Source organism: Polypterus senegalus, chromosome 2 (assembly GCF_016835505.1).
Source record: "Polypterus senegalus isolate Bchr_013 chromosome 2, ASM1683550v1, whole genome shotgun sequence".
NCBI lineage: Eukaryota > Metazoa > Chordata > Cladistia > Polypteriformes > Polypteridae > Polypterus > Polypterus senegalus.
Genome location: NC_053155.1, coordinates 287428139 through 287443908, shown reverse-complemented (window position 1 = coordinate 287443908; position 15770 = coordinate 287428139). Strand labels below are relative to the sequence as shown.

The 15770-nt window shown below is 39.1% G+C and overlaps 1 long non-coding RNA gene across 1 annotated transcript in view; it reads right to left on the bottom strand.

Annotated features, from left to right (window-relative positions):
* Positions 1-15770, bottom strand: part of LOC120523967 — a 78233-nt gene that overhangs the window by 34367 nt on the left and 28096 nt on the right. Inside the window, exon 2 of the long non-coding RNA XR_005632728.1 lies at positions 8392-8554. This is a non-coding gene — a long non-coding RNA (uncharacterized LOC120523967). The remainder of the gene's footprint in view (positions 1-8391; positions 8555-15770) is intronic.

The following is a 15770-nucleotide window of genomic DNA, read 5'->3' as shown; positions in this document are numbered from 1 at the left end:
ATGTCCGGCTCATCACATTATCCATCCCCATTTGTCAGCGAAGAGTCATGTGCACCTCCTACTGTCCTTATTCAGGTACCTCAGGAGTGCCGCAGTGCACACTCCGCTGATGAGACACTCTGTGCTGACAAATAGAAAGATGAACTTCCCACTTTATATGCCCAATCCCAATGAATGTGTCAATGAACCCCCTCCACCTACCTCACGTGTCTTCATGTAGATTTTGCTATGCACTGTAATCCAGAAGGAACTTGATAAATCAGTACAAATATGTGCACAGCCATGAACACTCCAACTTCGATCACCCCCTGGTAAGTAATCTCTTTTTGTATCTCTTATCTGTCTCTGACGCATTAACTCATAACTGAAACAGCTTTGATAACTTTAATATTTTGTTCCTTACAGCTCTGTACTTCATGTCGGTATCCCTCCTCTCGTCGGAGCTTGGATGACTCATGTAGCACTCCACATGCCACCCCGTCCGCATCCACACAGCTGCCTTGCCGTTTCCTTAACCAAACTTTTCATGAGCATCACCTTCAACTCCTCAAGACAAGCACCCCGTATAACTATTTAAACAAGAAAATGTATGAATAGTAATTCATACTAGACCTAATATTAATAGTAATAGTGCAGCAATACAGGGGCGCCGCAGGGGACTGTACTTTCTCCAGTCCTGTTCAATCTATATACATCAGACTTCCAATATGACTCGGAGTCCTGCCACGTGCAAAAGTTCGCTGATGACACTGCTATTGTGGGCTGCATCAGGAGTGGGCAGGAGGAGGAGTACAGAAAGTTAATCAAAGACTTTGTTAAATGGTGCGACTCAAACCACTTACATCTTAACACCAGCAAGACCAAGGAGCTGGTGGTGGATTTTAGGAGGCCCAGGCCCCTCATGGACCCTGTGATCATCAGAGGTGACTGTGTGCAGAGGGTGCAGACCTATAAATATCTGGGAGTGCAGCTGGATGATAAATTGGACTGGACTGCCAATACTGATGCTCTATGTAAGAAAGCTCAGAGCAGAATATACTTTCTGAGAAGGTTGGCATCCTTCAACATCTGCAGTAAGATGCTGCAGATGTTCTACCAGACGGTTGTGGCGAGTGCCCTCTTCTACGCGGTGGTGTGCTGGGGTGGCAGCATAAAGATGAAAGACGCCTCACGCCTGGACAAACTTGTTAAGAAGGCAGGCTCTATTGTAGGATTAAAGTTGGACAGTTTAACATCTGTGGCAGAGCGACGGGCACTAAGCAAACTCCTGTCAGTTATGAAGAATCCTCTGCATCCACTGAACAGTGTCATCTCCAGACAGATGAGTAGCTTAAGTAACAGACTTTTGTCACTGTCCTGCTCCACTGACAGACTGAGGAGATCGTTCCTCCCCTACACTATGCGACTCTTCAATTCCACCCGGGGGAGTAAATGCGAACATTAATTTTATTTTAATTCTTTTCATTTTTATTACTATTTATTTTAATATTGTTTCTTTGTATCAGTATACTGCTGCTGGATTATGTGAATTTCCCCTTGGGATTAATAAAGTATCTATCTATCTATCTATCTATCTAATAGGAATCACTGCAGGAGTAGTCCTTCCCAGTGATCCACCAAAAACTATGCTTATCTTCTGCACGGTGTTGTTATTTTTCCACCTCTGAAAGTTTCTGCCTACATTCTTGAACCTTCCTGATCTTGTAGAATGTACAGCCAACCTTCCTGGGACTTGTCTTATGCAGTGCTTTATGTACCTATGTGGCAGGTCGCTGTCAATCAGGCATCCAGCCCTGCCCATCTTTAAGATAATAAGCTGGATGCCACAATACTAGAATATTTCTGTGAGCTACTGTTAAGTTAAATATACTGTGATTATTTCCATTATGTGGTGCCAGGGTTTGTCTGCCACAGCAGGAATGCGTGCAGACTCAATTGATTTTTTTTAATTAAGCTTTGTAGAAACATCCATCCATCCATTATTCAACCCGCCATATCCTAACTACAGGGTCACGGGGGGTCTGCTGGAGCCAATCCCAGCCAACACAGGGGGCAAGGCAGGAAACAAACTCTGGGCAGGGCGCCAGCCCACCACAGGGCACACACACACACACCAAGCACACAATAGGGACAATTTAGGATTGCCAATCCACCTAAACTGCATGTCTTTGGACTGTGGGAGAAAACCAGAGCACCCGGAGGAAACCCACGCAGACATGGGGAGAACATGCAAACTCCACGCAGGGAGGACCCAGGAAGTGAACCCGGGTCTCCTAACTGCGAGGCAGCAGTACTTTTTTTTAGTTATTTATGCTCAGTTTTCATATCTCTATTTACACGCACACATCTCCCTGTGCCAAGACTGTTCACTTCACACCTCCAGCCGGAGTCCCCTGAATGTTGTCCCAGAAATCTCCCACTGGAGGTCAGCAGCCAGACTCTGTTGTGCTAAGTCCTGCCAACACGATTAAGGTTCCCTAGCAGCACAAACTATTATGAGGATCATTGTAGATCCACACTGTCATTTCCTTAGAGAATTTTAAAGGCCCAGATTAAGTCCCCATGTAGCCCTCTCTGGTCATGAGGTTTAATTCCCTTAACTTGTCAGAGTAGGACATGCCTTCCTAGGAGGCTCATCATTGTTTTTCTCTGTGAGCCTTTTAGATCTCCTGTGTCTTTTTTTGTAGTGCGATAATCAGACCTCCACATGGTAGTCCAGATACTGTGTCTTTAATACATCATAGGGCCTGAGCGTAATGTTTCTTGATTTTTTATTCAACAGGTCTTACAATATAAACTAACTTTTTATTTGCCTTTCGCATTGATTCCACACATTATATAAAAAATCAGAATGTGGTGTCAGCATAATCCCCTAAATCTTTTCCAGGCTGTCCCTTTTAAACCGGGGTTCCGCCCAGATTTTAGTGTTTTTTTGACGTTTATTTATGATGTTGCTTTTTTGTGATTTGATATATTTGTTAATGTAAATGTTTTGTTGTTTGTCTGTTTTTCAATTATCACTTTGAATAAATGTGGTGTGTTGTTTGGATCCCCTGTTCTGGATATTAAATAAAAGATTTTGTGGGATTATTGTGTTCTCACTTTGGTGTTTGATTAAAATGTTTTGGATTTGGCTTACTTTTGGGTTTTGTCTTAGTAGGCAAAATGTTGTTGTTATTTTAATCATTCTTTGCATCTTGCCTTCCTTAGAGTCTGATCCAATTCTGCTTTAAGACACACAAAAGATTTTTAAGTAATCAACAGAAGTTGAGACACCTGTCCAAATTGTTTGCTTCAACTTGCAAGACTTAATTGATTTTTATTGCTGCAGAACATCTGTAGGTACTAACCTATTTGTTTTTCACTGAAGAAGGCCCATATTCTGAAATGTTCTTTTTTAGTTTCTGTTAAGATAAGCTTTAAATTTAAATCTCTGGTAGTTTACTGCTTACCTTTTCATCATTTTAGGTCATTCACTGCATTTCAACTGATTAAATTTAAAGAGAAACTTGAAACACTGAGGTGTTCTAAAACATTTGGCAAGTAGTATAGAAGACAGAAAGATGAAGAGGAACAAGAAGAATAATCCTTAAAGCTATCAATTTTTTTAGTCCATATAAAATTAACAAATGTTACTCCATCGGGACTCAAATGTCCATTTAATACTCATAGGTTTTTGTTTTATGGAATGTGCATTTTTGTTAAGTCAGACCTAGGTGGTGAAAACAACTGAGTACATTTATACTATAAATCTGTATCCAATAGCAACTGGGTTTTAACAGCTTTGAATTTGCTGTAAAGGACTCAAAGCACTTCAGTAAAGTAAAAGAAGTGTGTTAATGTATATTCTTACATAATTTACTAACTACAGGTAATGTTTTTTGTGCCACACTGAAATTTAATGCCACTCCATAGAAAGTCCTCACCCACTTATACAGACACAACATCCTAAGTGCTCTTAATCACTTTACTGATTTTATTATTGTTTTTTTCAATTTCAGACTAATCCAAAAATAAACTTGGATGGTTTATAACTCTCTGCCCTGATGAGTTCGCTTTCAGTTGGATGCAGGATTTTTGTATTTTAATTATTACAAAGCCTTCATTGTGGAGACAAGGAAAAAAAAAAAATAGTGCGGCAGCCTGAGAGAAATGAAAGACTCGACATTAATTCGAAAAAAAGAGATTGCCACATAGAATGAATAAGATGACTAAAACAAAGTGGGGAAAGAAAATTAGGGAAAATGTGGCATTCAAGAAGCCACCGATACAGCTCAGAGGTAAATTGATGTGCTATACAATGGAATATTTCAGATGTTCTAAAGAAGTGTTTTATTAAATTAACATATACAGTACATATTGCCAAAGTAGTTGAGTTTGGAGAAAAAATGACTGTGCTTATGTACTGTATATGTGTGTATGCGCATATTTCTTCCCGTCAATATGTTAATATTCTACACTTATGTGCACATTATTTTAATATTGAATTATTTTTTTTTATTTAATTGTCATTAAACTAATATGCGTGCATTTTCTGATATTAGTTAATGTTTTAAGTCAGACTTTAGACACATATGTGACAAATGAAATTTAGTGTGAATAAATTACAATGCAATACAATACAAGTAATTTTTGTTTAGCCCAAAATCATACAAGAAGTGCCGCAATGGGCTTTAACAGGCCCTGCCTTTTGACAGCCCCCTAGTTTTGACTTTCTAAAAAGACAAGAAAAAAATCCCAAAAAAAACCCTTGTAGGAAAAAATTGGAAGAAACCTTGGGAAAGGCAGTTCAGAGAGAGACCCTTTTCCAGGTAGGCTGGGCGTGCAGCGGGTATCAAAAAGAAGCGGGTTAATACAATACAATACAATACACAGAACAAAACACAAGTCATCCTCAATGCAATATAATAGCAAAATAAAAATATTACAAGTACAGAGCAGAATTTAACAGTAGATGATATCCCATAGTATGATTTTGGATTTGTTTATAGAGTCCTGGAGACCTCAGCCATCAAGGTGACTCCCCCTATTGGCCGTTCCACAGCTGAGACAGCGCTTGGACAGCTGATCCAATGAAAGGACCCCTCTACCCCATGATTCCTGTGATCCACCATCAGGGATGACTTTACCTTAGGCAGGCAAAACAACTTGGCAGGTAGGCAGTGGCACTAAGTGCCACATTTGAGTACCGAGTAGAGAAATAGAATAGGTGAGGGTTAGTATCAAACTATAACTATCATGTTACTTATAATTAAGTGCTAATGACCAACAACAGAGATGCAGTCTGTACAGTTAATCAGCAGCTCTAGTCAGGATATGCTAAACTGAAGTAGTGAGTCTTCAGCCAGATTTTAAAAGCTGAGACTAAAGGGGCATCTCTTATAGTAGCAGGAAGACCATTCCACAGTTTTGGGGCCCTGTAACTAAAAGCTCGACCTCCCACTGTTATTTTATTAATCCTTGGAATCATAAGCAGACTGGCATCTTGAGATCTTAATGTGCCCTCTGGTTTGTAAGTCATGATAAGTTCAGACAAGTAAGCCGGACCTTGGCCATTTAAGGCTTTATATATTAAAAGGAGGATTTTGAAATCTGTCCTAAACTTAACTGGGAGCCAGTGTAAAGGATTTAAGAACTGGAGTTATGTGTTTGTATTTTCTTGTTCTTGTAATAATTCTTGCAGCAGCATTTTGGATTAACTGGAGGCTGTATAAAGAACAGTTTGAACATCTAGTGAACACCACATTGCAGTAGTCAATCCTACTAGAAATAAATATATGAATTAACTTCTCAGAATCCTGTTTATTTAGAAAGTGCCTTATTCATGTGAATGAATCCTAGACTTAGGAAGTAACAATATTTCATATCAATACACAAATGATGTTCTGAAATTTGAAATTATACCTTATTAAAAGGACTTAAGACTCAAGTTTGACAAATCAGTGCCCACAACCAGGTAATATACAGGGATGATCAGAAAGGCTTATGGGATGTGTACAGTATACAGCTGGACGTGTTTGAGTTCATGTCAAGTGATTCCACTTGATCTATACTATGCACTGGTGACGTCTCATCTGGAATGTTGTTTGCAGGGTTGGTCTTCATATTACACAAATTACCAGTGGGGGGAACACTGAGCACTAAATTTCCAGAAACAATGGCACCAACACAGTCCTGGCTTAAAAAAAGAGTTTTATTTAATGGTATTACCTTGTCACAGGTTTCTTTTTTCAGTCAACACAATACATGTCAAGATGGTCCTTTTCCTCATTCCCAGTGGGTGCAGCAATGCACTGTATCAGCACTCCTCCACTTCTCCAATGCAAGCCTTGTCCATCTCCTACAGACTGAGGTGAGTTGGTTTCTTTTATGTTGGACCAGGGAATAATTCTGGTGCTACAGCTCTGCAGAGCATAAACAATTCTGGCTCATGCAGAAGCTCTACAAAACAGAGAGGTTCTCTCCTGGCAGTGCCCTTTGGTAGCACCCAAATACACTGATAGGGCTGTCCTTCTGAACTATGAGTCCCATGGAACCCTGCAAATACCCAAACTGGGACCATGTCAGAGGAGCACTGCCACCTATCATATTGGTATACAGTCTCTCCCAGTCCAACCATTATTCTTTCCCCATGACTGAGATAAGAACTGGGAACCATACTGATGGTTTGCACTTCCATTCCACCTGTCCTTTCATAATAACCTCCCAGCCAGGTAAGATGCCACCTTCTATCACAGTCAGGATGCCACTACATCCCATACAAAATTTTGAGGATTTGCTAAGCTAGAAAGTCCAGCGACAAACTTTTAGATTTATTCTAGAACTGCATGGTATGATGCATGAGGAGACACTGAAAGGAATTTAATGTTTTCCATTTAAGCAAAGATAAAGAAAAGCATTTATAATAATGGTTGAAATTTTGAATGGAGTTAGTATGGTGGATCCAAGTTATTACTTTTAAATTTGTTCTTTAACAAGAACATGTTGAATGGATGTGAACTAGATAAAGACATATTTTTCCAGAAATGTTAGAAACACAAAGAACCATCTAGACATTGGATGATTTACAGAGTATTGTTGTAGACTGTAGTGCACTGGAGATCTTCATATACTGATCTCATGATATTTTGCAAAACTTCAGGTGAAAAGGGATTGATGAGCTTTATTTGGCTGAATCTTCAAAATTTTCCTGTTTTTTATGATATACTGAATGCAACTGCTTACCCAGAAAAATATTCATTTTTAGATTATATGAAATTTTCTTTGCATCTGGTGCTGCTAGCCTGTTCCTGGTTGGATGGACAGGTCCTGCAATGTTCTTCGCAGATTGTGTCTCCACATTGCTTCAGCTTTTAAAGTTCCACCTTAGGGCTTGAAGGATACACAATTTAGAAATGTGTGAACGTGTATATGTTACTGACTTGGAGCAGTCATCATTATTATCATGACCCAGGTTGATTACTTATGTACAATAAGATTTACCACTTTGTTCATTTAACAAAAAGGGGAAATCTTTATATATAACACACTACCGTGGCTGTCTGTTTGTCTGTCCAGGATTTTAAATCACCTGTAGCCTGCAAACTGTTTGACCTATTGACCCGAAATTTGGTACACATATACTACGTGACATCTACTATCCACTTTCGGGGGTGATGACTGACCCCCAAGATTATTTCTTTTCTTATTTTTAATTTATTTTATTGTAGAATCAGCTCTCGGCAACTCTCTGGTTCAAAACATATCTACAAAATCAAACTCCTATCTTTACAGCTACACTAAGTTTTTCAATGGCAAAGACATGTTCACTAGCCCGAAAACTGGTCAAGAGATGACCCATGGAGGTGTGGACTACAGTTTTATATGGCTAAACCCTTTCGTTTAGCCAATCCCCATGTACACCTTGTGAGGTTCTTCAATCATTAGTGATGGTGAATTGCACTCCATGCATCAACTCCTATTCAGGTTTAGCATTTGGCATATCTACCTTCAAACTCTCCGTATAAAAGCATGTCAGCAATCACACTGCGCCAGCTGCTCATTCCCCTTACAGTTAAGTGAAACAGTGAACTTTCTCTGTATTTATTTTAATTACAATTTACACTACACGTGTATTTACTAGCAACCTTTTTAAAGTTCTCAATCAAATGCTCTGTTTGTTTCTGTTTTCTGGAGTGGCCATAAACTGTTTCCAGTTTGAGTTCGTAGAAGCTCCCTGACAGATAGTCCTGCAAACACTGGTGCAGCTTTACTCCACCACCATATTGTCCCTCAGAGGAGCACAAAAACAGTGGTCCTTTACCACTATAACTATTTATATTTCTAGTTATAAGCTACAAATAGCTTTAAAACATTTTTCAATGGAATCAGGACTTGACTTATCACACATACCTTCTGATAGATTCTCCATCCCTTTGGCCCCACCAGTATTGTCATTCAAAAAAAATGCAGAAGTGATAACAGCATGGCAAAGCACTGGAGCATCCCTTCAACGCAGGTAGAAACAAACTCTAGCAATGCTTGAAGACATCTTCTGACTCATGTCAATGTAATTCTGTAACGACACTGACAAGTTACTGTACATCAGCCAGGGATGAACCACCCAAGTGTGAGCTGGCATTACATCACTAGTGGCAAAGTTGCATGCTTTTGTCATTTTTTGTACACTGAGTCATTCCATTTCTCTCTTAGGAAAAGAAAGATGCAAATATTACATTTAAAGCCCAGCAGATGAACAGGCAATAGGCACCCATTGTTGGCAGTGGGGGTGAGAAGTTAAAAGGCTGTCTGCAGATTGTAGGTATTTGCTGGATTGCAAAGGAGTCACCACTTTGAAGTTTTTGGCTGGTTCAGATAACAAACAATACCAAATTGTGATAACAGAACTGCTCCCTCCTTGGAGGATGTCTGTATTTACTTGACTTGGCAATTAACATGTTTGACAATATTGGTTTCTAAACAGCAGATCTGTACTCATTAATGGTTGGTAACAATACATTTTGTTAACTTGTGTTTGTCATTATTTGTTAAACCCAGGGAATTTAGATGTGCCATTGTTTAATCTGATTGTCCAGAACTGATACTGTAATTGCAGGGACTGAAGGAGATTTAATCCCTGGCCAGGAGAAGGCAAAGTGAGAGGGACAGTCCACTGAGAACACTGCCAAGACTCACAGAGAGCACAGAGGCTCACTGGCAGACTGGGGTACCTGGCTGGCACGACGGGAGGCACAAGGACAGCAAGACTTACTTCCAGGGAGGAACAGACAGCTCCACAAGGAGACGCCAGTTGTGAATCCAGCGAGAGAGGGTTAGATTACCTGTAAGTGTGACCAGACACCTGTCACACTTTTCCAACTAGTGTGGCAAAAGATGAGCAGCTTCTTTGAAAGACAGCGAGATGCCTCAAAGAGTCACATAAAGAGTTGAGCATTCATCCATTGTAGTACTTGGTGGCAACGCTACAATACATTTTATGATGCATGCAGTTACACAAAATCACTCTGATAGTACACCACCTGTTATGTACGCATAATTACATAATTATGTCAGTAAAATTACTTTTCAATACAAATTAATTAGACTTGTGTCCAATTAAGGCTCCATTTCTTATATACTTAAGAACATAACATTTGAAACAAAAACAATTCAAGAAAGAAGGCTTAAAATTCAACCTGAAAAAGAATTTACTAAAGTGTTACATTCTCTCAGCTTTGGGCTATGGGTGTGAAACACGGATTAAGAGTTGTATCGGGGTGAATGATGAGGAAAGGCAAGTCCAAATGCTTGGGGCGTCACCTGGGCAAAGCACCATTTAATTCTGACAAAAAAGAAAAAAACGTTTAAATAAAACACAAATTAAACAAAATAAAATAAAATAAAAAACAAATAAAACGAGTGAGGGTAGAATGGAGTGTGAGATTGACAGGCAGATTGTTGCGTCGTCCGCAGTGATGCGAGCTCCGCATCGGTCTGTCGTGGTGAAAAAGGAGCTGAGCCGTAAGGCAAAGCTCTCAATTTACCAGTCGATCTACGTTCCTACCCTCACCTATGGTCATGAGCTATGGGTAGTGACCGAAAGAACGAGACTGTGAATACAAGCGGCTGAAATGAGTTTCCTCAGCAGGGTGTCAGGGCTTTCCCTTAAAGATAGAGTGAGAAGCTCAGTCATCCGGGAGGGGCTCAGAGTAGAGGTTATCGAGAGGAGTCAGATGAGGTGGCTCGGGCATCTGATCAGGATGCCTCCTGGACGCCTCCCTGGTGAGTCTAACCGGGAGGAGGCCCCGGGCAAGAGCCAGGACATACTGGTGGGACTATGTCTCCCGGCTGGCCTGGGAACACCTCGGGATTCCCCCGGAAGAGCTAGAAGAAATGGCTGAGTTGAGGGAAGTCTTGGCCTCTCTGCTCAAGCTGCTGCCCCCGCAACCCGATCTCAGATAAGTGGAAGAGGATGGATGGATGGATGGATAAAACACATGCTTGATGGTGCTCTCTCGCTGGGACAATTCCCCTCTTTTATACAGGACACACACTCTGTCTTGAGGTATTTAACTGTCAGGTCTGAAAAGAGACACCACCTTCCAGAAGAGTCTCCATTTTATACTTGTCGAACCAGAAGGGGGTGGAGCTTCCTCTGCTTTATTGCCCTTAAGGAAGGTGACCTTCTGGCACACATGTGTGACAGAGTAAAGATCTGAAATGGTGCTACTGAAGAATTCTACAAATAAGCTGGATGGACAAAGTAACTACAATGAATACATAGAAACATTTATGAATAGATTTAACACAAAGAAAAATGGAGTATGCTGGGCATATTATAATGGGGTCAGTGGGCAGTTGGGCCTTGAATATCTTACAGACAAGCATGGGCAGTAAAAAAAAAAAAAACAAACAAATGAAGACCAAGAAGAACCTGACTAGTTGAAATTAGGGAAAGATCAGGAGTAAAAAACTATGGAGAAATAAAGAGGCCAGCTGAAAACTGAGTAAGATGGAGAGTCACGATGGTTAACCCTTTGATAAAGAACAGCACCTGATGATGATGATGATAATGAATATGATGATAATGATGAAGAACTTAGGACGAATAAGAGGAGAACATTCAGTCCATCAAGCTTGTTTGGTTAGCCAATAGCTATGCTGTCCCATATCTCATCCATATATTTTTCAAAAGCAGTCAAGGCTAAACTGCATCACTCTGGCACTTTGTTTCGAATTCCCATAACATTTTGTGAAAATTGCTCTCAGCTTACGTCTTCAATTCATTTTCTCAGAACTTCCCATAGTTTCCTCAGGTACTGTGACTAGGCAAAAAAAAAAAAACTGAATGAAACTGCATTATTATTTGTTATAGGCTTTATTTATATTATTTATTTTTATAGGTTTATACTTCTGCGCTGTAGGTACACTGAAATCTGTGTTGCCTATGCCTTATCTATGATGTAGCCTGACGCTCACCTCCTTCAAAATGTGATTACGCATCTCATCAACTTGAGTCCTACAAAGACCAATATGACTCTAATTAATCAGTTTGGTAACTATCTATTTACTGAAACACGTTTCCACTCATCTTTCAGTTTGACAAATGCATGAAAAACTGAAAAAATGATAGGGACAAATACATTCATCTATGGAAGAAAATGTGTAGCGAGAGGAGTGGTGATCCTGGAGGGCAAAAACATTTGCTTTTCTTGCATGGTACAAACATTGCCAAATAACGTTCAGGATAAACTGTTTTCAATGGTGTAGGCTACATGCACAGCTATGGCACAGGCTCAATGCATTCATATAAATCAGCCTTAATTCTGCTTGGGTTCGGGAGTACTGGAGCATATCCGGGCAGCATCAAGCACGTCAGGAGACAATATTGGATGGGGAGACCATTTGATTATAGAACCCACTCATGCCTACACCCACAAGGCCAATTTAAAGCATAAATGAATCTGACATGCATATCTTTTGAATGTGGGAGATAAAGCAGAGTACCTGGAGAAGCCACTTGCAGCAGGTAACCTGGAGTGGGTGTTGAACTCCGGATGTTGGATTCATGAGGAGGCAGCCACTACAGAGCACTGCAGCACCACTCCATGTCTAAGTCTACATTCTTTATTGCTCCAGAGTAATTTTGGCATAAACAGCTTTGTGAAAACTGTAATTATGTCATCCAAACTTGGCCTGTGCCTTCTCTTTTTTGTTTACAATTTAGAAATAGGAGACCAGACACTGCGTGTATTTGGGCTCCTAGTTTAATTGAACACATTGTCCTTTTGTTATTTTTTTAATTTACTATACTTCTACAAAAATTCCCTGAGTTCTTTTCACTTTTTATGGAATCTAACAAAGATTTTTGTGCTCTATTCACAGGAAATAATTAGCTTTCTCTGCCAATTTCTAAAGATTTTGTTGTGTTATTTCTTTTGCAGCATCTGTTATTAAAGTAGCCTCTTGAAGATGAACCTATGGACGTGAGTTGATGTGAACTGCGAGCTCCTCTATCGACACATTGGTATAAGCGCTGGTGTCTTTTGTCTGTTGTTTCTCTTTGTCAAGCAAAGTACTAAAAGGAATGTGAAGACTGAGATTTAAAGTACAGTCATCATGTATAGTGACTCTCTTTATATTCTTTTTCATTTTCTATTAAATAAAATATTTTAATTTATTTTTCATGTTAAATTGTTTCTTAAATGTATGGGACTAGTTATGAACATACTACCGAGTGTGCATGTACCTAGGCAGGGCAGAATGAAAGAACAGAGAGACACATTTTTCATTAAATATTGTTTTAAAAAACAATAACCCCCAGCCCCCCTGAAACCCCCATTTTGCCTCTCCATGTGAGGCTAGACCGCACTTCATGAAGTCCCTGTCCTCTGGCATACCTACAGACAGAGCACGTCCAAAGCAAAACACGCCCCCCAGCAGTGTTGTATAAGGAATAAAACTGAGATATCTAAGGACAATACTGTCCAACTACTATAAAGTACTGCATAATTTTAAACATTCTGAAAGAGTAAACCAAGGGAATAATGTTAAATAGTAGCCATGGATAAGCAGATAATATGTGATAATAAATCGTAATACAATAAACCAAGGGTATAACATTAATCAAACCATCCTTGGGAAAATATATATGTACTAGCAGAATACCCGCGCTTCGCAGCGGAGAAGTACTGTGTTAAAGAAGTTATGAAAAATAAATTTTAAAAATAACGTAACATGATTGTTAATGTAGGCTAATTGTTTTGCCATTGATATGAGTGTTGCTGTCATATCTCTATATATCTATATCTATATATATATATATATATATATATATATATATATATATATATATATATATATCTATATATATATAGGAAAATACCCACACTTGGCAGCGGAGAAGTAAAAAGAAAAGGAAACATTTTAATAATAACGTAACATGATTGACAATGTAATATGAACATATATATAAAGTCAAAACAAGAATATATAAAGTCATTCCAGAATATATAAAGTCAAAACTTGAATATATAAAGTCACTGTCGGAATATATAAAGTCAAAACTTGTTTCTGAATATATAGCTCAGCTCAGAGCGAAATGAGGTGAATGGGAGGGGAGATGATGACGTGACTCCTCCACCCGCCTTAACTGTCAATCCCCCCATGAACACAGTCTCTAGGAATTTGCATAAGCACAGTCTTTCACCAGCAATTTGAACTTAGTTAGAAAGTGATCAAAACTGTCGTTTATACCCTGCGTCCTCTCATTAAACTTGTATCAGCACGGCATTAGCCGTGGGCATGACAAACGCCAGCGGCAGCATGTCTATAAACTTAATTTAAACTTTAGATTTACACCGTGCTTTGTTTCCGAAGTAGCTGCAGGCATGAATATGCTTGTACAGTATGTGTCACTCGCTCGCTTCTTATTGTTTCGCTGCCTTCTCAATTGTATAATGCATGTTTTCTTCAGCGCTTTTTGGAGCCCTTCCTGGTTTTCTATGTAATGCGTTGACAGTCAGTTCACGTGATTACGTGGGAGGCGTGATGATGTCACACGAAACTCCGCCCCCCCGGCCATCGAGCTCAACTCCATTACATTATATGGAGAAAAATAGGTTCCAGTTATGACCATTACGCGTAGAATTTCGAAATGAAACCTGCCCAACTTTTGTAAGTAAGCTGTAAGGAATGAGCCTGCCAAATTTCAGCCTTCTACCCAAACAGGACGTTGGAGAATTAGTGATGAGTCTGTGAGTGAGTGAGTCAGTAAGGGCTTTGCCTTTTATTAGTATATATATATATATATATATATCTACAGTGGTGCTTAGTACTAGGTTGTTGTACCGTGTTAGCCATTACGAATGTAGAGAAAAGCCAAGCAAAATTACACCTTTTATTGGCTAACTAAAAAGATTACAATATGCAAGCTTTCGAGGCAACATCTTCAGGCAAGATGTAGTAGGGGCCCGAGTTGCCTCGAAAGCTTGCATATTGTAATCTTTTTAGTTAGCCAATAAAAGGTGTCATTTTGCTTGGCTTTTCTCTACAGTTGTGCTTGAAAGTTTGTGGACCCTTTAGAATTTTCTATATTTCTGCATAAATATGACCTAAAACATAATCAGATTTTCACTCAAGTCCTAAAAGTAGATAAAGAGAAACCAGTTAAACAAATGAGACAAAAATATTATACTTGATCATTTATTTATTAAGGTTATCTGCTTATCCATGGCTACTGTTTAACATCATTCCCTTGGTTTACTCTTTCAGAATGTTTAAAATTATACAGTACTTTATAGTAGTTGGACAGTATTGTCCTTAGATATCTCAGTTTTATTCCTTATACAACACTGCTGGGGGGCGTGTTTTGCTTTGGACGTGCTCTGTCTGTAGGTATGCCAGAGGACAGGAACTTCATGAAGTGCGGTCTAGCCTCACATGGAGAGGCAAAATGGGGGTTTCAGGGGGGCTTAGGAGAGATTTCTAATCTATCCTTTTAATCTTTACAATTGTAAGTGCCAACATAACAATAGGCTTCATGAAATTAAGGTCAAAGCTATCTTAATTTAAGACTGCAAAATGTCAAAAAAGTTCAGAAGCAATGTCTCTATGACCAAACAGTTACCTCTGTGAGCTGGAATGTTAAAGGTCTCAATCAAGAGTTAAAGAGAAAGAAAGTATTCTCTCACCTAACAAGTCTAAAAGCTAAAAAGTATTTCTTCAGGAGGCCAACTTATTAAGCAAGGATCAGTTTCATTTGCAGAGACATTGGACTGGCCAAATATTACATTCCAGCTATACAAAGAAAACTAGAAATGTGGGAATTCTTATGCATAGAACAATTTCCTTTATAGTATCAGATGTAGTATCTGATTCTAAAGGGCGATATGTGATCATCATAGGCAGCTTATTTAACTGTAAATAACAACATTATTTCAGACTACTTCAAACTAGAATGTGGTACTAGACAAGGATGCCCATTGTCATCACTACTATTTAAAATCACCATTGAGCCATTGGCTGTTCACGTTCAAAATAAATCAGAGGTAAAAGGGATTTTCAGAGAAGGACTGGAACAGAAAATATCACTATATTCAGATGAAATTGTACTAGATATATCAGATCCACGAAATACTGTGCCTGTAGTCCTAACAGCACTAGCAGAATTTCAAAAGATTTCTGGACTAAAAATGAATTTTAAATGAATAAAAGTGAACTCTCCAGCACACAATATTAGATTGACCACCTTCCCTTTTATCATCACAGATCAGTTTAAATATCTAGGGGTA